The following is a 26,736-nucleotide window of genomic DNA, read 5'->3' as shown; positions in this document are numbered from 1 at the left end:
GCGTGAACCCGGGAGGCGAAGCTTGCAGTGAGCCGAGATCCGGCCACTGTACTCCAGACCCGGCGACAGAGCGAGGCTATGTTTAAAAAAAAAAAAGATATCTCACTAAATAGAGAATACCAATGAAGAGATAACAATGATAAATGTAGAACCAAGTAGAAATGCTAGAGTTGAAAATTACAAAACTGAAATACAAAATCCACTAGAGGCACTCAACAGCAGATTAGAGATGGCAAAAGAAAGAATCAGCAAACTTGATGATAGGTACATTGAGATTATCCAATCAGAGGAGCAGAAAAAAAAAAGAATAAGGAAAAATGAACAGAGCCTCAGAGGTCTGTGGGATACCATCAAACAAATCCAGAGGTCCCAGAGGAGAGAAAGAGGAAAAAAAAAGGCAGAAAGGCTATATGGAGAAATAATAGCCAAAATTTTCCATTAGATGAAAAATTAATCTATATATTTTTTAAAGTTTAAGTGTATCCTACTTGTAGTTTGTTAAAGAGGTCCATACCTAGACACATCATACTCAAACTACCAAAAAAAGAGAGAGAATCCTGAAAGCAGCAAGAGAAAAACCATTCATCTTATACAAGAGATCACCAGTAAGATTAACAGCTGGCTTCTTGTTAAAAAAAAAACAAAAAACAAACAAACAACAGTCCCATGGAGACCAAAATGCTGTGGAATGACATACTTCAAGTTTGGGGAAGGCAGTGGGGATAATTCCATATCCAGCTAAACTATCCTTCCAAAAATGAAGAAGAAAAAAAAAAAGTAAAGGAAAAATGAGATATTCCCAAATTAATAATAAACAAATTAACACTGAGATAATCTGTTATTAGTAAATCTGCCTTATAAGAAATAATAATGGGCCTCCTTTTTCAGGCTGAAATGAAAGAACATTACACATAACTTGAATCTACAAGAAGAAATAAAGAGCCCTGTTAAAAGTAACTACATAGGTATATAAAAATGATAGTATAAATGTATTGTTGTTTGCTTGTAATTCATTCTTCGATTTAAAAGGACAACTGCAGAAAACAATGACTATAAAAATGTTTTGATGATGTTATATGAAAATGTAATTTGCATGATGATAATACCACAAATAAGAGGGATGGGAATAGAGCTATATTGGAGCAAAGTTTTTGTATATAATTGAAATTAAGTTGGTATTAATCTGAGCTAGATTGTTTTAAATTAAGATGTTAACTGAAATTAAATGTTATTTGAAAAGCAATCACTAAGAAAACAGAGTAAAAGAAACAACAAATAAATAAAATGGCACATAAAAATATTTATTTAACAGAAAAGAAAGCAATGGAGAGCAAAATGAGACAGAAAATAAACAGCAAAATGACAGGCACAAATCCTACCATATCAGTAATTAAATGTAAATGAATTAAACATTCTAATAAAAAAGGCAGAGATTGGCAAAATGGATTAAAACACAAAACACAAATAGAAACAACAACCATTCTCCAATTATATGAGGAGACATGCTTCACATTCAGGGAAACAAACAGGTTGAAAGAAAGGGGATGGAAATAAATATACCATGCAAACAGTACCTAAAAGACAGCTGAAGTGGCTATATAAACAGCAGACAAAATAGACTTTAATGCAATAATTATTAGAGACAAAGATATTTTATAATACAAGGGTAATCTATCAGGAAGACATAACAATTATAAACATATATACATGTGACAACAGAGCTCCAAAATAAATGAAGCAAAAACTAACTTAAAAAGAGAAATAAATAGTTTGACAATAAATAAACAGTTCAACAATAAATGTTGGAGACTTTAAATCCCATTTTCAATCATGAATAGAACTAGGCAGAAGATCAACAAGAAATAGAAGACTTAAACAACACTATGGAACCAACTAGACCTGGCAGACATCTGTATAATACTGTACCCAACAACTGCACAATATATATTCTTCAAGTACACATGAAACATTCTGTAGGACAGACCATATTTAGGCCCTAAAACACGTCTCAATAAGTTTAAAAGGACTGAAATCATACAAAGTATGTCTTTCAACCACAATAAAATGAAATTAGAAATCAATAAAAGAAGAAAATGTGAGAAATTCACTAATAAGTGCTAATTAAACATACCCCTAAATAACCTATGGAATTAAAAAGAAATCACAGGGGAAATTAGAAAATATGTAGAGATTAATGAAAATGAAAATACACCATACCAAAATTTATGGGATGCAGCTAAGGCAGTGTTGAAATGAAAAGTACAGCTGTAAACACCTATATTTAAAAAGAAAGATTTCAATTCAATAATGTAAACTTCCACCATTAGAAATGAAAAAGGAAATGCAAACCTAATCTAAAGCAAGCAGAAAGTAGAAAATAATAGCAATTAGGGTGGAAATAAATGGAAGACTCAAAAAACAGAGAAAGTGACAAAATTAAAAGTTGGTTATTTGAAAATATTAATATTGACAAATCTTTAGGTAGACTAACCAAGAAAATAATGAGAGACAATTCAAACTACTAAAATCAGTAATGGTGAAGGGGACATTACCATGGGCCTCAAGGAATCAAGAAGGATTATAAGCATTCTAGTAGCAATGATCACACCTAGCATGCAAGGAACCAAGACTCCTTGGAGAAATGACTGATTGAAGGGCTGGTACAGGAAATATACATGAAGTGCCTTTGGTATTTTATAATACCGGAAAGAAAAGAAGTGCCAAAAAACAAAACAAAACCCATAATCATCGGGGTATGTCAAAAGGAAATAGAAACCAACAGAAAAAGCTAACAAAGACCAAAGCTGGAACAATTTGAGCAAGTAGTATTAGATTATAATTCAAAGTATAAATAAAATCCATGACTCCACAATGAGGTAAATGACTGAGTAAATAAATGGGGGAGAGTAGACTGGTCTACCATTCAGAAGAATACCAAACAATTTATGTAGATACAACACCCTCAAGGATGTAGAGCATAACTTCCCACTTCTTACGTGTAAGGCACATACAATGTGTTCATTCCAAAACCTACAGTATAAAAAGGGGGAAGAAAGAGTAACTCTACAGTGGAGAAACCTGGCAAACACTCTCAGCCAGGTAACCAAGATCAACATCCATAGTAATAAGTAATGTTGATAGCATGTATCTTGATACGATGTAATCAAGATACCACTTTACCACTGCTGTCTTCTTCCCCAAAACCCATAATCCCAGTATAATAATGAGAAACATAACAGACAAATCTCAATTCAGGCACATTCTACAAAATGTCTGAAGAGTACTCCTCAAAACTATCAAGAACACCAAAAACAAGAAAAGTCTGAGAAATTATCACAGTTAAAAGGCACCTAAGGAGATGTATTAGTCCATTCTCATGCTGCTATAAGGACATACCTGAGACTGGGTAATTTATAAAAGGAAAGAGGTTTAATTGACTCACAGTTCTGCAGGGCTGGGAGGCCTCAGGAAACTTACAATCATGGCGGAAGGGGAAGCAAACACATCCTTCTTCTTCAAATGGTGGCAGCAAGGAGAAGTGCAGAGTAAAGCAGGGGAGAGCCCCTTACAAAACCATCAAATCTCATGAGAATTCACTCACTAACACAAGAACAGCATGGAGGTAACTGCTCCCACGATTCAATTACCCCCACCAGATCCCTCCCATGACACATGGGGATTACAGGAACTACAATTCAAGATGAGTTTTGGGTGGGGACACAGCCAAACCATATCATTCCACCCTGGTCCCTCCAAAATCTCACGTCCTCACATTTCTAAACACAATCATACCCTTCCAACAGTCCCCCAAAGTCAACTCATTCCAGCATTAACTCAAAAGTCCAAGCCCAAATTCTCATCTGAGACAAGCCAAGCCCCTTCTGCCTATGAGCCTGTAAAATCAAAAGCAAATTAATTACATCCTAGATACAATGGGGGTATAGGAATTGGGTAAATACACCCATTCCAAATGGGAGAAATTGGCCAAAACAAAAGGGCTACAGGCTCCATGCAAGTCTGAAATATGACAGGGCAGTCACTACACTCAAAGTTCCAAAATTATCTCCTTTGACTCCATGTCTCACATTCAGGTCACACTGATGTAAGAGGTAGGCTCCCATGGCCTTGGGCAGCTCTGCCAGGTACAGCTCCCCTCCTGGTTGCTTTCATGGGCTGGCATTGAATGTCTGTGGTTTTTCCAGGCACACAGTGCAAGCTGTTGGTGGATCTACCATTCTAGGGTCTGGAGGTTAGTGGCCGTCTTATCACAGCTCCACTAGGCAGTGCCCCTGTGGGGATTCTATATGGGGGCTGTGACCTCACATTTCCCTTCCGCACTGCTGTAGCAGAGGTTCTCCATGAGGCCTGTGCCCCTGTAGCAGACTTGTGCCTGAACATCCAAGCCTTTTCACACACCCCCTGAAATCTAGGCGGAGGCTCCCAAACCTCAATTATTGACTTCTGCACACCCGCAGGCCCAACACCACATGGAAGCTGCCAAGGCTTGGGTACTGCACCATCTGAAGCAACCACCTGAGCTGTACATTGGCCCCCTTTAGCCACGGCTGGAGTGGCTGAGACACAGGGCACCAAGTGCCAAGGCTGCACACAGCAGGGTGGCCCTGTACCTGGCCTAGGAAACCACTTTTCTCTCCTAGGCCTCCAGGCCTGTGATGAGAGGGGGCTGCCGTGAAGACTTCTGACATGCCCTGGAAACATTTTCCCCATTGTCTTGATGATAATATTCAGCTCCTTGTTGCTTATGCAAATTTCTGCAGGAGGCTTGAATTTCTCCCCAGAAAATAGGGTCTTTTTGTTTGTTTGTTTGAGATGAAGTCTTGCTCTTGTCCCCAGGCTGGAGTGTAGTGGTATAATCTTGGCTCACTGCAACCTCCACCTCCTGGGTTCCAGTGATTCTCCTGCCTCAACCTCCCAAATAGCTGGGATTACAGGTGCGCACCACCATGTCCGGCTAATTTTTGTACTTTTAGTAGAGATGGGATTTCACCATGTTGTCCAGGCTGGTCTTGAACTCCTGACCTTCAGTGATCTGCCTGTCTCAGCTTCCTAAAACTTTTCGAAAATAAAATTTTATTGTAAAAAGGGATCATAGAGGAATACTATGAGTAACTGCATGCCAACAAATCAGATAACCTTGATGAAATGGACTGATTCCTAGAAAAATACACAAACTACCAAAACTGACTCAAAAAGAAGCAGAAAATCTGAATAAATTTGTAACAAGATATTAAATCATCTCTTGTTTGACTGAATTATCTGAATCTGTACTAAGAAAAGTCCAGACCCAGATGGTTTCACTGGCGAATTATACAAAGTGTTCACAAAATCAAAATCAAACCTTCATAAATTCGTCCAAAAAATAAGAGGGAACACTTGCCAATTTATGCTATGAGGTCAGCTTTCACCTGATATCAAAACCAGAAAAAGACATCACAGGAAAAGAAAACTACAGTCCAATATCTGTTATGACTAGAGATAGAAAAATCCTCAAGAGAATACTAGCAAACCATATCTAGCAACATATAAAAAGGACCACACACCATGACCTGTGAGATTTATCACATGAATGCAAGGTTGGTTTAACATTCCAAAATCAGTCAATGTAATAAACAATATTAAAAGGACAAAAGCCATATGATCATGTCAATAGATACAAAAAGAGCATTTGACAAAATCTAACACCCTTTTATGATGAAAAACACTCAACAAACTAGGAATAGAAAGAGACTTCTTCATCCTACACAGAGAAGATCCATGAAAACTCACAGCCAACATCATACTTAATGGTTAAAAGACAATGATTTCCCCTGAGATCAACAACAAAACAAGAATGTCTACTTTCACATCATCTATTTAACATTGTACTATAGTTTCGACCCAGGACAGCCAAGAAAATAAAAGACATTAGATTGGAATGAAAGAAGTTAAAATATCTCTATTCACAGATGATACGCATTTGTATATAGAAAATCCTAAGGAATCCATCAAAAAAAACCTTATTAGAGTTAATAAATGAGTTCAGCATGGTTTTAGTATACAATACCCACACAGAAAAATAAACTGTATTTCTAAACAGTAGTGATGAACAATCTAAAAATTAAGAAAATTCCATTAACAATAGCATTACAAAGGATAAAATAGGAATAAACAAAATAAGTGAAAGATTTATACATTGAAAACTATAGAATATTGTTGAAAAAATAAAGAAGATCTAAATTAATGGAAAAGACATTCATGCTCATGGATTAGAAGACTTAATTTTTTCTTTTTTCTTTTTTTTTTTAAATGAAGTCTTGCGCCTGTAGTCCCAGCTACTTGGGAGGCTGAGGCAGGAGAATGGCGTGAACCCGGGAGGTGGAACTTGCAGTGAGCTGAGATCGCACCACTGCACTGCAGCCTGGGCGACAGAGCAAGACTCCGCCTCAAAAAAAAAGAAAGTGACCATCCAAGCCCCTGCACTGACGGCTCAGAGAGGGTGAGAGACTTGCCCAAAAGCCACAGATAAACTTGATTCCAGCTGGAAATGAGACTCTTATTTCCTGACTCTGGCCCAGTGCTCCAACTGTGTATGCATTCTTCTTACCACTGAACACATAGTCCCCTGCTGGTTTCATGTTAAACTCAAGTCAGCTACTACTGACTTAAACACTTTAGGATGTCACGCTTTTGCTGATCAAGGTGCAGCTCTGGCTCAGAACCATCCCCAAGGAACCGCCGCACCGTTTCTCAGTCTACGCACGAAGCAGCCATCATCTGCATGTTGGACTCGTGTCTGCTTTTCCTTTACAAAAGGTCCAAAATAATGAAGAGGAGAATTTTAACGGTGTCTTCTTGTCACCTAGTCCTTTCATACTAGGGAGGACCCTTAGGGGCTGGACCCATGTGCTGTTCTTCAACAAACCAAAGGGAGGGAAGCTCTTGGCCATTTCCATCACTCATGCAAAGGCCCATGCCATGTTGAAGTTCTCATAGCTGCTTGGGGCATGAGATGCACATATATTATTTTTAATCTTTAAGCCACTTGGGAGATGTAGCGTCCCCTTTATAGAGGCAGACAACTGAATGCCCCATTCACAGTTACCCTGCTCACTCTCTGCCACAGTGCCCGACTCAGTTCCCTCCCAGCTAACCTCCCCCTTCAGGCTGGTTTTCACAAAAAAGCAAAATTAAACTTGAAGGGCAAATGTTTCTGACACTGCATTTCTATTGTCCTTTGTCATTTCCTCAAAATACTCTTGTGTTTTTTAAAAGCATTCTTCTTCTTTTTTGCACCCAAATCAAGATAGTGTTGCCTGAAGTAGTCGGAGAAGCTGGGGAGAGTAGCCATCCTGGGGAAACCAGCAAGTTTCAATGTAGATGCCCCCTCCCACATGTACAAGACATACAAAGAGGGAAGTCCAGGTCTAGTGTGACACCCAAGGTGCTGCCAGAGGACAAGAAGATCAGAGCACACCTAGTCATCTCTGGGCCACTCACAAGGGCCCCACACACGGACATCTAACTGTGCACATCACCCCACCAGAAAGAAAACCACTCTAATGTGTAGGAAGACATTCTTCCAGGCTTCTTTAACACGCATGTTTTTAAAAAATCAGGATCACACACTGTTATATTTTTCTTTATGATTTGAATAGGGCTATATAACCACATAGCTCAGCATTAAGCTATTTAGTGAAATCTCCAGCTACCCAGCCCCCTCCCCACAAGTAACCAATGACTTCAGCATTTTTTTTTTTGAGATGGAGTTTCTCTCTTTGTTGCCCAGGCTGGAGTGCAATAGCACGATCTTGGCTCACCACAACCTCTGCCTCCTGGGTTCAGGCAATTCTGGCTCAGCCTCCTGAGTAGCTGGGATTACAGGCATGCACCACCATACCCAGCTAATTTTGCATTTTTAGTAGAGATGGGGGTTTCTCCATGTTGGTCAGGCTGGTCTCGAACTCCCGACCTCAGGTAATCCGCCCGCCTTGGCCTCCCAAAGGGCTGGGATTACAGGCGTGAGATTTCAGCTCTTAATGTGCCCTTCCAGAGATATCTTATGCATGTGAAGGCAAATAAATGTGAATTGTCTCTATCTTCCCTCTTTTCTAAACAATGGTAGCACACTACCCACACTGGTCTACTTCATGCTTTTTTCACTTAATTGGTATATTTTGAAAACAGTCTTTTGCTGGATGTTCATAGTTCTACTGGGGCAGTACCCCTGATTCACAGCTGCCCCTGAACTGGAGAAAGATTATGTCTCATGATTATAATGTGCCCCCAAAGACGTGACAGACTCTTGTCACACTGGCCAGGAAAGAACTAGGCTGAAGACCCAGGCATTAATTTATCAGTCAAAATTTGCTGAGGAACAGGTCACCTCCCAGATCCTAAGCAGCCACAAATTTAAAATTTTTAATTGCCATATTACAAGTGGCAGGAAACTGCTGCAGCTTACCACTGACTACAGTCACACAGCAGGCACTTGAATCTACTGAATTAATGAATTAAACCTGTTGACCAGTTTTTTTGCTTATTTGCTTTTTCGAGGCAGGGTCTTATTCTGTTGCCCAGGCTGCAGTGCAGCGGTGGCTCCCTGCAGTCTCAACCTCCCAGGCTCCAGCAATCCTCCCACCTCAGCCTCTCCAGTAGATAAAACTATAAGCTCACAACCACCACACCCAGCTAATTAAAATAAATAGATAAATACATATATATATATATATATATTTGTAGAGACAGAGTCTCACCCTGTAGCTAGGGCTGGTCTCGAATTCCTAGGGTCCAGTGATCCTCCTGCCTGAGCCTCCCAAATTACTGGGATGACAGGCGTGGCCTGGCTTGACCAGTTTTAAAATGAAACTCTAGAATTGTATTAAATTGACATTGGCTGACAATGTCACAAAACAGAAAGACAGGACAAGGTTTGAGCACAAAGTCATGAGATGTGTTCCATGTCCCTTATAGAGCAATGAGTCCCCCCAGTCCGGTCCTGCGGATGCTGCATTTGCCATAATCTTCCCCATCTGGAGCCAAATGTCAGTACGCAGGTGAAGAAGTTTTCAAACAGCAGAAACAGGGAGGCAAAGGTTTCAAAGAATACTCGCCCACGGTGACAAGAAGCAAGGCTGTGTTTTCTTGCAAAAGGCTTTGCTTCCAAATGACTCGAGAAGCAAGCACTGAATTGCTCTGACCGGCTCCCCCCTTCTTCTGGTCAGACTTGGGTGGGAGCCACCGGGTCACACACACCGGGTGGTGTTCCGCACTGGCGACTGCATGGCAGGCGCTGCGTCTGTTGCAGGCAGGTGGATTCTCCTGAGAGTCTGAGGACTTCCCACCCACTCCCCATCCCACATCCTTCCCTTCAGCAGAACAGACCCTAGAAAGAGAAGAACGTCTGAGAAACCCCATTCATGAGAGGGCAACCCCGGGAACCACCAGGCCACCAGGGCTTCAGAAAGGCCAGGAGGTTCACAGCAGTGTCCTCTGGAGTGGCCACGTCTCTATTTGAACTCACTTCTTTGAGCCAGGTAGAAACTTACTCATTGAACCCATATTTTCCTGTGCTGGGCTGTACAGTAAAAGAAAAATGTGGTCTCCATTTTATCCCCAAGAGAGCTTGGTATACAGTAGACACTAAAAACATTTACTAAACGACGGGTGACCGGCATGAGGCAGGCCCCACCTTTGTTCATCGAGGAGCGGGTTCAAGGCCTCTGAGCACAGCAGGAAAAGGGCCCCACCTGGTGCCCAGGAAGCGGCATCCCACGGGGAGACGGCAGCGAGCAGTGAGACCCCAAGTGAAAACTGCGGAAGGTGCCGTGGGGAGGTGAGGGGAGGTGAGTGGAGGGGAGGGGAGGTGAGCAGAGGGGAGGCCAGGGAATGGGAGCTCCCGGACACACAGTCCTGGGGAACACAGGCCACATGCACAAGGCCACCCCAGGCCCATCTACATGGACCCCCAGCCTCCTTAACCAGCGCTGCTGGGTGAGTCTCAGGCACCAAGTGCCCCTACAGCTCACACTGTCAGCGAGGGGTCCCCACCCCAACAAGGCCCACCCACCCCAGGCCTGCCCCCGGGCATGCAGACTGTCTCTATCTAAGGTCCCAGACACCACAGGGTCTTGGCCCCAAGCCCACAGACTGCACCTCCTAAGATGCAGCCCTGAAGCCCCACCCCCATCCACAGACTACGCCTCCCACCTAAGGCCCTGCCCACTGAGGCCCCATCCCCTGCTCACAGACTGCATCTCCCATCTAAGGCCCCTCTCCGCCAAGGACCTGCCTCACACCCCCAGGGGCCTGCCTCGAATCTAAGGTCCCCACCCCAGGCCTACAGGTGAGAACAGTGAACAACTGCAGGCGATCAGAAACAGAGACAAGAGATTCCCACAGAAAATGCTCATCAAAATACTTACAATTGTGACAAATGGAAATACTAAGTGCATCAAACACATGAAAGCACATTTCCAGGTCGAGATACGATGAAGCTAACAGAAGTGGGTTTATTTTTATTTTATTTGAAGACAGTCTCACTCTGTCGCCCAGGGTAGAGGGCAGTGGCGTGATCTCTGCTCACCATAACCTCCACCTCCTGGGTTCAAGCAATTCTCCTGCCTCAGCCTCCCGAGTAGCTGGGATTACAGGTGCACGCCACCACACCTGGCTAATTTTTGTATTTTTAGCAGAGATGTGGTTTCACCGTGTTGGCCAGGCTGGTCTTGAACTCCTGACCTCAAACTGCTGACCTTGTGATCTTCCCACCTCGGCCTCCCAAAGTGCTGGAATTACAGGTGTGAGCCACCATGCCTGGCCAGAAGTGATATTTTAAAAGGGTTTAAGGGCTCAAGGAAGCCTTTACAATATAGTAAATTTAAAAACACACACATAAGAACACAACGCCAAATCTGCAGTGAGGTCCCAATTAGGTCAGAAATTACTTTGGCACAACACAGCGCAGATGGGCAAGGCCCCTGGGCTGGGAGTCCTGTCTGAGCCAGGAGCCCCCTCGGGCCAAGGAATCAGCACCTCTGGGCTGGGCCCAGGCAAGGTCATTTCAGAAAGTTCGATCTCCTGCTCCTCCAGGACGTTCCTTGAACCAGAAGCATTCCCTGGAGCCAGCTGGAGATGCTCTACACCAGACCCGGAGTCCAAATCTGCACGCTCACGAGAGTCAGGGCTCACGTGCATATTAAAGGTTGCACAACTGACCTATCTTCATGTGGCTGATGGTTTGCTCGAGCCGGAAGTTAGACAATAATCACACATGTAAATACGTAATTGCAAACTCTGAGATATGCAAACAAAAACTGTAAAACACAGGCCCTAATTTAAACTGCGTGTACAAGGAGTGGAAATAACTGGGTGAAGCATGAGGACAGAGAGCATTTCACCCCATGGCACAACCAAAGTAGCCTGGACAGCCCCAGGAACAAGAAGGGCAGTGTGGGCGGCTAGGCAAGCAGGACCTTGTGTGTGTCTGAGATGCTCCAGGGAAACGCTGACACGGGAGTTGGCTCCAGGACGTGCTGGGGGCCTTCAGGTGTCTCCCACATTCCCCCACGCATCCAGGTGGGTCAAAAGGTCACAGTATCACCACATCGGAGGAAGAAGACCCTCAAGTCTCACTGTCAGGGTGGGGTCACACGCGCAGCTCTAAACCATTCACTGGCAGGGGCTGAGACTCGCTTAGACTGTCAGAGCCCCTGGCCTAGAGCAGGGTCTGATGGGAGGGGATGGCGATGCTGGCCTACCATCCAAGCCCAGGCACATTCCAGCTGTAAAGGAGCTCGCGCGTGTGCATGGCAAACATGAGCCAACTCGGACCCTCAGGCCAGGGAGCACATGTGCACATCTGTGTCCTGTAGGAAACTAAGAAACACAGAAAGAACTCCATGTAGGAAAAGAGAGTGCAACGGGTCTTAAAAGAAATACAGGCGGACATCCTAATGAGGAACCTGCGAGAGCGTGGGACTCGGCATTGTTTGCTATGGAATGACTTCCTGGGCTGACACGTTGGGACGGTTTAAAATCGGGCCACACACCTATGAGTCAGATGAGGTGGAGCCTGGCGCCCGCCCAGGTGCTGTCCACCCAAGATCCAGAGTGATGATGGCCCAGCCGTTGGCACTCGCAGAACTGCCCAGACGAGCATCGTGTCAGACTGCCCAGGATGATAGCTAAACCCACTGTACCCTGTGGTCCCCTCTGAGCAGAGGCAGTCCCTGCAGAGGGCCTGCCACTGGTTCATGCATGTGTTCTCCACCGACGCACCCAGCCCTGCTAAATGTAGGAGTTGGGGAGGGGTAGGAGTGAGAACACGGAGGTCTATGAACATGGTCTCTGTCCAGAAGGGATTTATCATACAGGAGAGAAGACAGAGTCTGTGCCAAGCTTTGTGTGCATGCTGTCTTTAATCCTGATGGCCACCCTAGGGAGGTGTCATTGTTCCCACTTTACAAATGAGGAGACTGAAACCTAGAGGGGTTTAATAACCTGCCCATAGTCACAAGGCTAGTAAATGAGGAGCTGAGGCTGAATTCAAGAAGGCAATTTTGAAAAGACCTAAAGGGCGACAATGATGGGAGAGAGAATTCCAAATGGAAGGTCAGGTACAAGGGGTGCCCTTTGTGGGAAGGAACACCCCAGGTGGGAGGAGATGCCCCTCACGGAGGCAATGGACAAGGATGGCCCATCAGCAAGGGAGCAGGATGAACGGGCCAGGGCCACTCCAGAAACAAGTGAGGGCTCAGGAGACTCTAGTGCTGAGAAGTGGGGCCAGGGGAGGGGTGCTAGGGAGTTGGCCTGGGCCCAAGTGTGTGAGGCACGAGCACAGGCTGTTCATCTGTCCCTGCCTTCACAAGACTTTCCTGAAAGGTTAATTCACTTAGGCAGATGCCTGGAACTCCAGCCTGTGGAAGAAAGTGGGGTCCCATTCCCATTTTAGCTCATGATACATGGATGAATTAGGCAGTTCTGCATCCGAGCTGTGCTGCCCACTGGCAGTGGCTGAGGGGATGCAGACTGGGTCACTGGAGTTGTACAAATACAGACAGAAAACACAGCAAAGCTGCAAAGAGCCAGGCTCTGAGTGGACACTCCTGGGCTCCAATCCTCACCTGTATTGGCTGTGTAACTTTGGATAATTTATTTAACTTCTCTGATCCTGTTTCCCCTTTGTAAAATGGATAAAAACATTCATCCCAGAGTAGTGGTGTGAATCTAATACGAATACATGTTCTATGCTCAACATAGGCCCTGGTGAGAGAATAAGACCCCAGCCAATGGGAGCAATTCACGCGCTCAACTTGCTCACCAAGCTGTTTGTTCTCCCCCAGGCCGAGAGATGGGTTCAGCATCTCACAGCCATCCACAGGGATGGCTGCTGAGCCCTTCTCAAAAACCCAAAGTTGCAAGCACAGTAAAGGGAGACCTCTGGCATGTATGGAATTATAATAGTGCAGAATAGTAAACCTGTTTTGGGCTCACACTGTGGGCCTGAGCTGCTGGCAGATTCAGCCTTCCCGCAGCTGAACCACAAGCCCTCATCTCTGAGTAGAAGCCACTGCTTTCCTAGGCCTGTCCCTTCACTGCTGGCAGGTGGCTGTTTTTCAGGGCATTTTTAAAAAATGAAATAATCTTTTAATAATTCCATGAGCGAAAAGCTGTGTTGAGTGTGACCAGAGCCCGCAGCTCTGGGTGGAGATAAACAGTGGTAGGTTCTGCCCCCGCCCCCCAAGCCACACCATTCAACGGGCCTCTGCTAGGTGATGTCCACACCAGGGACAAGGGTGGGTGGGGTGGGTCACTAGGAGGAGTCCTCTGACCTCTACTGCAGAAAGCCTACTGCAGGGCTGCTGACGGAAGTAGACGAGGTGGCCAGGCCTGCAGTCCTGGGCCTGTGCTCCCTGCATGATTAGTCTGTTTTCACGCTGCTGATAAAGACATATCTGAGACTGGGAAGAAAAAGAGGCTTAATTGGACTTACAGTTCCACATGGCTGGGGAGGCCTCAGAATCATGGTGGGAGGTGAAAGGCACTTCCCACGTGGTGGTGGCAAGAGAAATAGGAAGATGCAAAAGCAGAAACCCCTGATAAAACCATCAGATCCTGTGAGACTCATTCACTGCCACGAGAGCAGTGTGGGGGAAACCGCCCCCATGATTCAAATTATGTCCCATCAGGTCCCTCCCACGATACATGGAAATTATGGGAGTACAATTTAGGATAAGATTTGGGTGGGGACACAGAGCCAAGCCATATCATTCCTCCCCCAGCCCCTCCAAATCTCATGTCCTCACATTTCAAAACCAATCATGCCTTCCCAACAGTCCCCCAAAGTCTGAATTCATTTCAGCATTAACCCAAAAGTCCACAGTCCAAAGTCTCACCTGAAACAAGGCAAGTCCCTTCCACTTATTAGCCTGTAAAATCAAAAGCAAGCTAGTCACTTCCTAGATACAATGGGGGTACAGGTATTGGGTAAGTACAGCCATTCCAAATAGGAGAAACTGGCCAAAACAAAGGGGTTACAGGGCCCATGCAAGTCCGAAATCCAGCGGGGCAGTCAAATTTTAAAGCTCTAAAATGATCTCCTTTGACTTCAGGTCTCACATCCAGTCACACTGATGTAACAGGTGGGTTCCCATAGCCTTGGGCAGCTCCGTGTCCCTGTGGTTTTGCAGGGTACAGCCTCCCTCCCAGCTGCTTTCACGGGCTGGCCTTGAGGGTCTGTAGCTTTTCCAGGCGAACAGTGCAAGCTGTCGGTGGATCCACCGTTCTGGGGTCTGGAGGACTTTGGGTCTTCTCACAGCTCCACTAGGCAGTGCCCCAGTAGGAACTCTGTGTGGGGGCTCCAACCCCACATTTCCCTTCAGCACTGCCCTAGCAGAGGTTCTCCATGAGCATCCAGCCCCTGCAGCAGACTTCTGACTGGACGTTCAGGCATTTCCACACATCTGAAATCTAGGCAGAGGTTCCCAAACCCCCAGTCTTGACTTCTTTGCACCCTCAGGCTCAACACCACATGGAAGCTGCCAAGGCTTGGGGCTTGCACCCTCTGAAGCCACGGCCCAAGCTCTCCATTGGCGCCTTTCAGCCATGGCTGGGGCAGCTGGGACACAGGGCACCAAGTCCCTAGGCAGCACACAGCTCAGGGACCCTGGGCCCGGCCAACACCACCATTTTCCTTAGGCCTCGGGGCCTATGATGGGAGGGGCTGCCATGAAGGTCCCTGACATGCCCTGGAGACATTTTCCCAATGTCTTGGGGATTAACATTTGGCTCCTCCTTGCTTATGCAAATTTCTGCAGCCGGCAATAATTTTTCCTCAGAAATTGGGTTTTTCTTTTCTATAACACTGTCAAGCTGCAAATTTTCCGAACTTTAACGCTGTGCTTCCCTTATAAAACTGAATGCCTGGCCAGGCGCGGTGGCTCACGCCTGTAATCCCAGCACTTTGGAAGGCCAAGGCGGGCAGATCACCTGAGGTCAGGAGTTCAAGACCAGCCTGGCCAACATGGTGAAACCCCGTCTCTACTAAAAATACAAAAATTAGCCGGGCGTGGTGGTGGGCACCTGTAATCCCAGCTTCTCGGGAGGCTGAGGCAGGAGAATCGCTTGAACCCAGGAGGCGGAGGTTGTAGTGAACGAAGATCGCGCCACTGCACTCCAGCCTGGGGGACAAGAGCGAGACTTTGTCCAAAAAAAAAAAAAAAAAAAAATTAATGCCTTTAATGGCACCCAAGTCACCTCTTGAATGCTTTGCTGCTTAGAAATTTCTTCCACCAGATTCCCTAAATCATCCCTCTCAAGTTCAAAGTTCCACAAATCTCTAGCGCAGGGGCAGAATGCCACCAGTCTCTTTGCGAAACCCTAACCCTAACCCTTTGTTCCAGTTTCCAACAAGTTCCTCATCTCCATCGGAGACCACCTCAGCCTGGACCTTATTGTGTACATCATTAACAGGCTTTGGTCAAAGCCATTCAACAAGTCTCTAGGAAGTTCCAAACTTCCCCACATTTTCTTGTCTTCTTCTCAGCCCTCCAAACTGTTCCAATCTCTGCCTGTTACCCAGTTCCAATGTCACTTCCACAGTTTCAGGTATCTTTTCAGGTATCTTTCAACACCCCACTATGTTGGTACCAATTTACTGTATTAGTCCATTTTCACATGGCTGATAAAGACATACCCAAGACTGGGAAGAAAAAGAGGTTTAATTGGACTTACAGTTCCACATGGTTGGGGAGGCCTCCGAATCACGGTGGGAGGCGAAAGACACTTCTTACATGGCGACCGCAAGAGAAAATAAGGAAGATGTGAAAGTGGAAACCCCTGATAAAACCATCAGATCTCCTGAGGCTCATTCACTACCATGAGAACAGTGTGGGGGAACCACCCCCATGATTCAAATTATCTCCCACCAGGTCCCTCCCACAACATGTGGGAATTATGAGAGTACAATTCAAGATGAGATTTGGGTGAGGACACAGCCAAACTATATCACTGCACCTGCCCCGTCTCCACCAGACAGACTGGACACAGGGTCAAACATGCCCACACCAGCATTCATGGGCAGGATCAGAGGCTCAGGCTGCTGAGGAGAGGGTCTAGGATGCATGAGGGCATTTAGGAAGCAGCTCATCCCTGAGTGGCGTCCTTCCTACAACCCGTCGGGCCACATCCCTGGGGAACTGCTACCAGCTCGCGGTGCAGGACAGGTGAGTCTGGGCTCACAGGTAAACCCTCCTGAGGGACAGACCTCCATGCACACAGCGACCTGGGGCTGAAACCCTCCTGAGGGACAGACCTCCATGAACACAGGGACCTGGGGCTGCTCATCTCCAGAGTAGGGAAGTGGGGCCTCCTCAACAGTGAGACCCTCAAGGGACAGACCTCCATGCATGCAGGGACCCCAGCTGCTCATATCCTGAGGAGTGGAGTGGGGCTTAGTCAACATACCATTTATCTCAATTGCATCTCTCTGATGTCTGCTGCTCCTGTCCATGCAGACACACAGTGTCACCTTCCAGGCAAACTATCCCACCTCTGACAAAGGAGAACATTCATGCAAAGTTTGTAAACAAAACGAAGCCACCTGAGGAGGTACAGGATTTAACATTCAGCACCAATCACTCATGCACCACCGCACAGCCCGGTGACTAGAACAGGCGGGGCTCACACAGGGCCCAGGAGGCCTGCCCCCACAGCTGGGCCTGCACTCCCTCTCATCCCTGCACCAGTACAGGTGCTGATGGGCCCAAGGTGACTGCAGGCCACGGGGGTCAGTGCCACTTCCTCCCCCTCATGAGGGACCACTTTGAAGGCAGAGAAGTTTATTTTGTCCCAAGGAAACACCCCGTATTATTGCAGACACCAGCAAGGCATGAGGTCAGGACTGTGGGTGGAAAGCCAGTCATGGAGGCCCCTGAGCCATGGGACACAGGTGCTAACATTGCTTTTGTTTCCAAATCCTCTGGAACAGTTGACCACCTAAAAATGACAGCTGTAACAGCCCCAAACTCCTCTTTCACGCCTTAACCAGGCAGCTCAGGGGCCTCACACCCGAGCTCAGGTCCCCAGAAAGAGGTTTCTTGAGGGCTCACGCATAGGCAGACGGTCCATCCTGTCTCAGAAGCCAAGGCAAAAAGAGAGATCTGACACCACAGAACTGACTGATTTATAATCCAGCTTTTGACAAGCGTACCTGTCAAAAGTACGCTTGTACTGATGTGATAAGACAGAAAATAAATGCACCCACTCAGCAGGCAGGCTTTTAGGAGGAGCAGAGAAATTCACACAGTGCCCTGACGGCCCTCGAGACACACAGGCTTCACGAACACCCTCCTGTGAGCGCAGAAGGGATGAGCTGCCAGCCAGGCACACCTCCCAGGCTGAAGGTGGAGTGGAAGCTCTTGGCCCTACGCGTGTCCACAGCCCACCACGAGTGAAGCTGCTGTGAGGTCTTCATTCCACACGTGAAGCTCAGGCACGTTTTCCAAGAAAGATTGTCCAACTTTCATTGTACACAAAGAGCCCCGGCACACAGACGTCCTGGGACCTCTGGCACAGTGCCAGGCCTGTTCTCATCGCAGGTCCCAGCTTCTCCCACAACATCCTGCCCACCAGAGGGGCCCCAGAGATTGGTCAGCTGGTGTGAACTCAAGAAAAGCCAGGAAATGCTTAAGAGCAGCCAATCAAACCACAGAATTAGAAGAAGGGCTGTGAAAGCCCTTCACACATCAGCAGTGGGGACCCTAAATTCTGTAAGATAAAGGATCTTTTCTGATTTTGATTAATCAACAAATAGCTAATAAGTCGTGGCTCAAGGTCTACAGGAGCTACAATTGCCTCACCCCAAATCCACACGGGGGTCACAGTCTCTGTGTGCACCAGAACCAGGAACAACCCCAATGCTGAGTCATAGGTAAGATCAATGACCGAGATCACCCCCATAGGGCAGACTTGCATCACTGAAAGCCAGTATTAGTGGGGCACGGTGGTGTGCACCTGTAGTCCCAGCTACTCAGGAGGCTGAGACAGGAGGATCACTGAAGCCCAGGTGGTCGAGGCTGCCGTGAGCCATGATTGCTTCACTGCACTCCAGCTTGGGCAACAGAACAAGACCCATCTCATAAAAAAAGCCGTCATCCTAAGTGGCTAAAGATCATTAGCACGAGTGTCCGTGTGAGTAGTCAAAACAGCAAGCATGTTATGTGCTCAAGAGAAGCATGTGCATGTGGCCACTAGAGGACATGGGTTAGAACATCTGCTGGGAACAGCCCCCACCTCATCAGCAGGACACACCTAAGCTCATTTACACAATGGAATACTAAATCTCCATCAAAAATAAGGTCTACTGATACATAAACACAGATGGATCGTGCAGATATGACACTGAACTAGAGAAGACAGACAGTGCTCAACCTAATGATAAAAAACTGGTCTGGTGATCGAGACCTAATAGTGGTTACCTCGGGGGTAGGTACCCACTAGAAGAGGGCATGAAGGAACCTTCCTGGATGCTGGAATGTTCCGCATCTGGATCACCAAGCCGTACACCTAAGATGAGAGTACTTCACTGTAATACGCTCACCGAACCCAGCAGACACTGTCGTTGGGTTAAGGGGGTCTGCGACAGCTTCCTGAACAGGCAGTGATTTGAGCCCTGAGGCAGGGAGGCAAGGTTGAACTTCCACTGGCCAAAGTAGGACAGGATCAGTTTGCTGGGAGGTCACAGAATGGGGGGAGGGGCAGGGGGACGTGGGAGGTGACAGATAAACTAGTAGTTTCACATGGGCCATATGGGAGGCCTCAGTGCCCAGGCTGAAAGCATCCTGCACTATGGTGGTTTTCAAACTTTTTAAGCAGCGAAAGCCTTCTTCCCCCCCCAAGTAAAATGCTACACATGTACCTCAAAACAAAGCAGATCTGCTTTGGCTGGGGCTGGGGAGTGGAGCCGTACCCTCTTAGACTCCTCTGCCGCTGTCTATGAAGCACGGGATGGGTGACTGATGTGAAGGGAGAATAAGGGAGAGGTTGGGCAGGGGCCAGGGTGCAGGAGAGCACGTCCTCAGACCCTAGGAACATGGGAGCAGCAGGGAGAAGAGGGGGTCAAAGGTACCTGATGACACAGCTGTACCAGAAGCGCCCTGGTCCAGCCACCCCATTCCCAGCGGGCTGGTCCTTGGAGCACCTGAGTGTGCCCAGGCAGCTCTGCAAGCGCAAGCGTGTAGGACTGATGGTCTACAGCAGGGGCACCCGGGGCCACACTGGAAGCGAAGAATCATCTTGGGTCACACATAAAATGCACCAATGACAGGTGATGAGCTTAAAAAAAAAATCTCATAAAGTTTTAGGAAAGTTTATGAATTTGTGTTGGGCCACATTATTCAAAGCCATCCTGGTCCACATGTGGCCCACAGGCCACGGACTGGACAAGTCTGGTCTACAAGGAAAGGGCACAAGCACCCCAGGAGCTGCGGAGCAACAAGCAGGTTCCTGGTCTATCTCTGAGCACTGAGAAACTCAGGAGGTGCCAACAGCAACAGAAATAGCTATGGGGGCTCTTAATTTCCAAAGTACCTCACCTTCTCCCCCCACCTACAGCACTAGCGCCACTTACCTTCACAGCGATGGAGAGGGCAAGGCCACCAACGCCTCTCAGGGATGCCCCGGCAATAAGCCAACTGGCAAATCAATGTATCAATATATTTTAACTGCTAAAGAAAAGCTTATCTGGCTCACAGTTCTGCAGGCTGTACAAGAAGCGTGGTGCCGGTATCTGCTTCTGGGGAGGACGTCTGGCTGCTTCTACTCACAGTGGAAGGTGGAAGAAGAGCCGGCCTGTGCAGAGATCATGTGGCGAGAGAGGAGGCAACGGGGGAGGAGCCAAGCTCTCGTTAACAACCAGCTCTTGCTAGAACTCACAGAGCAAGAACTCACTCATTACCACGAGGATGGCACCAAGCCATTCATGAGGGATCCACCACCATGACCCAGATATTTCCATTTAGGCTGTACCTCCAACATTGGGGACCAAATTTCAACATGAGGTCTGGATGGTCAAATATCCAAGCTATAACATTCTCCCTGTCCCCCCAAATCTCATGTCCTTATTACACTGCAAAATTTAATCATCCCTTCTCGATAGTCCCCAAAAGTCCTAACTTGCTCCAGCACCAACTCAAAAGTACAAGTAGTTGTCCCTTTCCTCAAAAAGTAGTTATTTTCTAAATTTGCTTAACAGACCATTTCTGAACCAGTAGCTGTCAGGAAAACCCACTTGTTTTTCATCTGAATTGAACCCAAGGAACACTGATTGTGTCCCTACCACAAACAAAGCACTGCTCTTCCCACCTCCAATGCTCCCCTCTTCCTTACACAGCACGCCACTGAGAAATGTGGCTAGGGTTCTGAACTGGCCTCGAAAAACATGTGGGGAGGATTAAAGAACCCCAAATAAGGACAAGTGGGGACTGGACCCCACCTGCTTCTGGGAGCTACGGAGACCTAGAATCTCAAACCACCTCACACAGGCATCACTGTTGCCGATGCAGAGACTATCAGAGCTGGGTGCTGGGATGACTGGGCTGCACCGGAAACCTCTGATTTCAAGGAGATGTGAAGCTGTGGATTCGGTGATATTTGATTATCAAGACAAAGGACACTCCACCCAAATCTGCCCACTTACCTGACTGAACCTTCACTGGTGTTTTTAAGGCAGGGATGTTGTAAGTTTTACCCCAGCACAAGCCCTATGCCTGACACACAATAGTTGCTCCGTAAATGAGTAAACAAATGCATGGATGAGATCAGACTTTGAAAGAACAGCTACTGAATAGAGAGGACTTCCCTTGAGGCCATGCAGCAAGAACCTTCTACAGTGATGCAAGAAAAATAAGACTTCTTCCCACAAAACACAAGACTAACCCTCCCAGCTGTTTCTTGCAAGCTCCAGATTCAGGTAGCTGAGGGGGTCTCTCATCCTACGCATGGTGAGCTGGGAATGTGTGTACCCGTGTCCTACTTTGGACTTCACAGCTTGTTGGATTCTGAGAGGGGCATGAGCCCTCTTCCAGCAGCCATGGACAACTGTGGTTCCCATTCTAGACTTTGGAGCTAGACTGTCTGGGTTCCGACCCCTCTTACGAGCTTTATGACCTTGGGCAGGTCAGTGAAGCGCCCTGTGAGTCAGTTTCCTCTTCATTTGTATAATGGGTGTGACAAAGGAACCCACGTTACAGGATGGTGATGGGCATTAGTGAACTATCTGCAATTGCAATGTATTTAGAACGGTCCCTGGCACATATATACACATATATTGTAGGGGCATTAAGTAAATGTTATTAATACTACTTCAGAACACAACCTCTGCACAGCAGGCAACGTCTGGCCTGGGGGCCTCAGAGCAGGGCTGCAGGTGCATGCTGGGAAGAGGCTGGGGGCTACACAGGACCATGTGCCTCCCATGGTTCCCCAGGGTCATGGTGCAGTAGAAATTTGCCCAGAGGAAGTGGATTTGACATGTAAGCAGCCAGGTGAACAAGTCTAACCACCTGGGAGGGTCTGCTGCTGTCATGCCAGGCTCCCTTCTTGCTGCTTCTAAAGGTCATGGAGACCCCTTTATAGGAAAGGATCAGGATGCCTCTCCTCTTTGTACTAGTTCTGGACATGATTCACAAACGCCAGAGCTTCTAAGGCCTTGAATGGCTGCATCTCCCATTCCCTGATACTGCTTCACTTCCCTAAAATTAGGGCCTTCTATCTGAAATGCCATGGGTCCTAGGAAAGGGCTCTACCTCCTGGAAGGCCATCAGAGAATTTTGCTTCTCACAGGCCACAGACCTACAAGAAATGGGCAGCCTCCCCGGGGGCAGTGACGCCATCAGTGCCCCCCAAGCTGACTCCGCACTTGGGTCCCTGGTAAGTCTCCCCAAGATGTGACTTCCCAAATCAAGTCACCGAACCTGTTTAAGCACAGACATGCACAAATACAACAAAACTAAAGTCTTAAAAGGGCGTAGCTGGCACACACAGGTGAGTCAAACCATGTCCAGGCAGTTCTCAACTGGCCCACAGGAGGCAAGTGTCAGCCACCCAATGGGGAGGCCTGGCCTCAGCTCCATCCCACCGGCTGTCGCACATCACACAGCTGGAAGGGCAAGTTCCTGCAGCACCATGGCAGCCAACGGCCTCAGCCAGCAATAAGATCTTGGGGACCAGAGGAGATATACTAACATAAAACACTGCCCGCCTGGCTGTCCCCGGCAGAACCTGGCCAGCCAGTGCATCGGCCAGCCCACCAACAGGCTCCTCATACCCTTGTCATCCTGGAGGGCCCAAGTTTAATGCCTGGGGGCGAGGTCACAGCACTCTCAGAGCCAGTCACCCTCAGCACCATCTGCACGGATTGGAAACACTGTGAACAAGAAGCTCCCATATTTATTAACTCCCAAGAAAACTAACAGAGAAAAAGGATTCAGGACAAAACCAGGCAGTTAAAAATAAATATACAAATAGCCAATAAATATGAAATTTTTAACTAATAACTTAAGAGATACAAATTAAAACAATGGGATACCATTTCACTTATCTAATTGGGAAAGAATGAGAAAATGTCCAGTGCTAGGAGGAGGAAAGAAGAAAGGGATGGGGAGAAAGAGACAGATGAATGAATAGATATGAAACAGCATCTATAAATTGGTAAAATAAACTTTCCAGAAGAAAAGTAGAAATACGTACTCAAAGCCTTTAAAAGTACATACTTTTCCCAAGTAATGTCACTTCTAGGAATTTGTTCTAAAGATCAGTAAGAATTTTGCAGTGGTTTAATATAATCAATAACCTTTACATATTTTATATGTGTATATTCTATATATAATCTTTATTTAAAGACTTAAAGATACTATTTACAGCACTGTTTACTATGGAAAAACTTGGGATTAACTTAAGATACTGGTTAGTCATGGTTTAGACAGGAGCGGAATACAATGCAGTCATTTCTTTGTTTTCTAAAAATATTAATGACGTGAAAAACATTTGCAGTACATAAGTTGGAGGCGGAAGCTGGTTACACCATGACATGCCTATTTGACCCAAATTCTGTAACACAAAATTGCGTGCATCATACATGCACACAAAAGACCAGAAGGCCAGAGGCAACATTTAACAGTGGCTCACCTTTGGACAGGAGAGCTACCAGTGGTGTTTGTCCTCCTTTGTGCTTGGCTGTGGTCTCTAAATTTCCTACGGTGACACGATGGCACTGTGTTTGCTTAGAATCCAAATAAGCCCCAACATCATTTAATAAGGAAGCACAAATGGGATGAAAACCGTCTCCCTCAGATCATCAACACGACAGACAATCTGTGCCGAACATAACTGTGGCACCAGCATCATGACAAGTGCCAATAAGCTGACCAGAAATACCAATAAGGGGTCGGACAGAGAAAGCTTGGTCGGGCACAGGCATCCAGAATGACTTTGCAGAAGAGGGAGCTGTCTAAGAAGGTCCTCAGGATAGGGCAGATTCTCAGAGAAAGCATTTCAGGTAGGGGAAGCCACAAACTAGGGATACGCAGGCCAAAGAAAGCATGGGCCGAGGCCATGAGCAGTGGGCCATCTATGCTTGAGTCCAAAGGAACTCAGGGCTCTAGGCTGAGCACACTGCTGGGAGGGGACAAGCTGTGTTTCTCTGGATTTTTCAAGCTTACGCAGACAACATGGGAATGGACAAAATACTAATATAGTTAAAGGCGTTGCTAAGTTCATAGTGGCACCGTGGTGCTTGCTGTCTTCTCCTCATATGAAAATTCATCTCTGTTTGCTGCCCCCTGTAAAACCCTTCCAATCCCAGCACTGGCTTTTCTGCTACATTCTAAGGTGGCCAAGGACTCTTGCTTTCCCCCACCTGAAACACCCTAAACATCTGCAGAGTTCCTCCCTCCCCACTGCGGCTCCTGTGGAAGGAGAGGCAAAAGTCAAAGCTAAGTGGGAAAAAAGGTGATCCCACAAACAGAACTAGGCACTCGCAAGTACATACTGCTGCTGGTGTGGTGAGGAACAGATGAACCTCTAGAATTAAGGTAAAAATGTTTGGAGAAGTATAAGGGGCTGCAAAATGGGGAAGAGCCACCAAGTCAAAATCATGATCATATGCCCCCTTGCACACACACACCAGGATCCTGTCCCTAAGCACTGGGGACTGACCATCTGTGGCAAATGGTTAATGGCAAAAATTCTGAGAGAACCTAAGGCAGTTTTCCAACCCAATATCTTAAAATGCCAAAGAATTCTGACCTGCAGTATTTAACTCAAAGTGCTCTTGTATTCAATGCATTTCATCTTGAGAAGTAAGCAGAAAAGGTATCATGCCCATTTTACAGATGACATAACTGATGCTTGGAAAAGGTAAATGACTTGCCCAAAAGCTCACAAACGCAGTAGGTGGCAGAAGTGAGGCTGGACTTAGCTCCCCAGACCCCATTTTCCCCACAAACCAAACCATGGTGTTATGGTGCTACATTTAGGCTGTCGTAAGGCTTTGCTGTATTTTGACAACAGCGTCTCCCTATAGAGATAGATGCCATAGTAACAAACATTAACCATAAAGTGGGTAAGTGGGAGGCCGTGCACAGAAGGAAGAGCCACAGGGACCCTCTGGACAAGTAAGTTCAGCCCCATCATGGTGGGGAGGGCACAACAGCAAGTTCAGTAAGGCCCAGGTCAGTGTGGCCCTTCCAAGTTCAACCAAAACTCTAGCTCTGCCACTCACCTCCAGACAAGCATCTGCTGCATCTGAACTTGAATCCATGCTTGGGGTGTGAGGCAGCACCCCTTCTTTGCCAAGTGTAGCCAGCAGAGACAGGCAGGCTGACATCCCAGGGAAGGCAGAGGCAGCCTCTATAGTGCCAGCAGCCCAGGACTGCAGGATGAGGCCTGGTGAGGGCCTGTCCTCCAGACCTACCTTGGGCCTTGTTGAGGCCTCTGATTCTCTGGAGCTGTGTGTGTGAGGAGGCAGCCACCCTCTGCAGAGGGCCAATGAGCACAGAACTGAATCTTTAACGTTCATGTTAACCAATCAGTCCTCCCTGGTTAAACAGCTGCTGTGAAGGGCAATAGGAAGGATCCTAGGATGAAAGGGAGAAACTGTTCTGCACCTTGATTGAGTTGGTGGTCACACAACCGCACAGACCTAGGCATACACGAGTGAGTGTGTAACGCTGCTGACACCCGGTAAGGTCTAGGATAGGACAGTGTGCTAGTCACACGAGATGTCACCATCAGGGAGGCTGAGCAAAGGCTGAGAGGCTGAGAATATAGACCTCTCTCACAGTTACTTGTGAATGTACAATAACCTCAAAATAAAAAGTTAAATAAGATAACATACCACACGTGCTTACTGGCTACTGTACTAGATAGTGCAGCTCCAGACAGCCGTGTTCCCACTGAGCTAAAGAAACCTCCCACCCAGGCTTGTGGGCTCTTCCCTTCACCTAACCCACAGCTGGCACACTTGATTTGGGGGAGTTGGGGGCACTCCTGTGCTCCAGAGAAGATGGGTGTGGGGCCGAGGTCATGGGGCAAGGGTAAGGACAGGATCTTATGATAAATGAGGGATTCGTTGAAAGACCATGTACCCCTAAGTAGACAAGGATCCTGCAAATCACTGTAGCAGGCTGGAGAGGCGGCCACGCTGTTGCTGGGACAACCCCCTCAATCCTCTGCCGACACCCTGGAAATCCTACACCAAACGTCAGAGCAGCACAGGGAGAGAAGGCTGTTAGACTTGCTTCCCCAGAGACCGGGGAGGGAACACCCACCCTGCGCCCAAGATAGGCACAGAGTTGGGGGTGCGGGCTCCACTCCGCCGTTAGGAGCCTTTCCTACAACTCTGAAAACCGGGGTGCGAAGAAAGGGCGAAAGGGCCGCTCAACTCCCAGAGAGTAGCCAGCGAAAGACTCGAGGGACCCCCTCCCGCAGGACCCCGAACCACTGCAGCTCCTCCTCAGTCCGCGGGGTCCACCAACGAGACCCTCACAAACAGCATCTGTGGCGAAGGAACCGCCCCCGCAAAGGGCAGAAGCGCCAGATCCTATCAGCCAATTACCCAGACGCGCACCGCGACCCGCAAGTTCAGGCACGCTCCGCCCGGGCGCAGGCTGCGGGAGGGGCCGGGCACGCCCGTGGGGGTGGTCTGGGTCTGGGTCTGATCCGGGGGCGCGCTCGGGAGGG

The 26,736-nt window shown here is 47.3% G+C and overlaps 1 protein-coding gene across 1 annotated transcript in view; it reads right to left on the bottom strand.

The window, feature by feature from the left end:
• The window catches only part of LOC105489258 (par-6 family cell polarity regulator gamma), a 90,008-nt gene that overhangs the window by 62,259 nt on the left and 1,013 nt on the right, over nucleotides 1-26,736 (bottom strand). The gene's annotated exons all lie outside the window — the stretch shown is intronic.

This window comes from Macaca nemestrina, chromosome 19 (assembly GCF_043159975.1).
Source record: "Macaca nemestrina isolate mMacNem1 chromosome 19, mMacNem.hap1, whole genome shotgun sequence".
Classification (NCBI taxonomy): Eukaryota; Metazoa; Chordata; class Mammalia; order Primates; family Cercopithecidae; genus Macaca; species Macaca nemestrina.
This window is presented reverse-complemented; position numbering and strand designations above follow the sequence as displayed.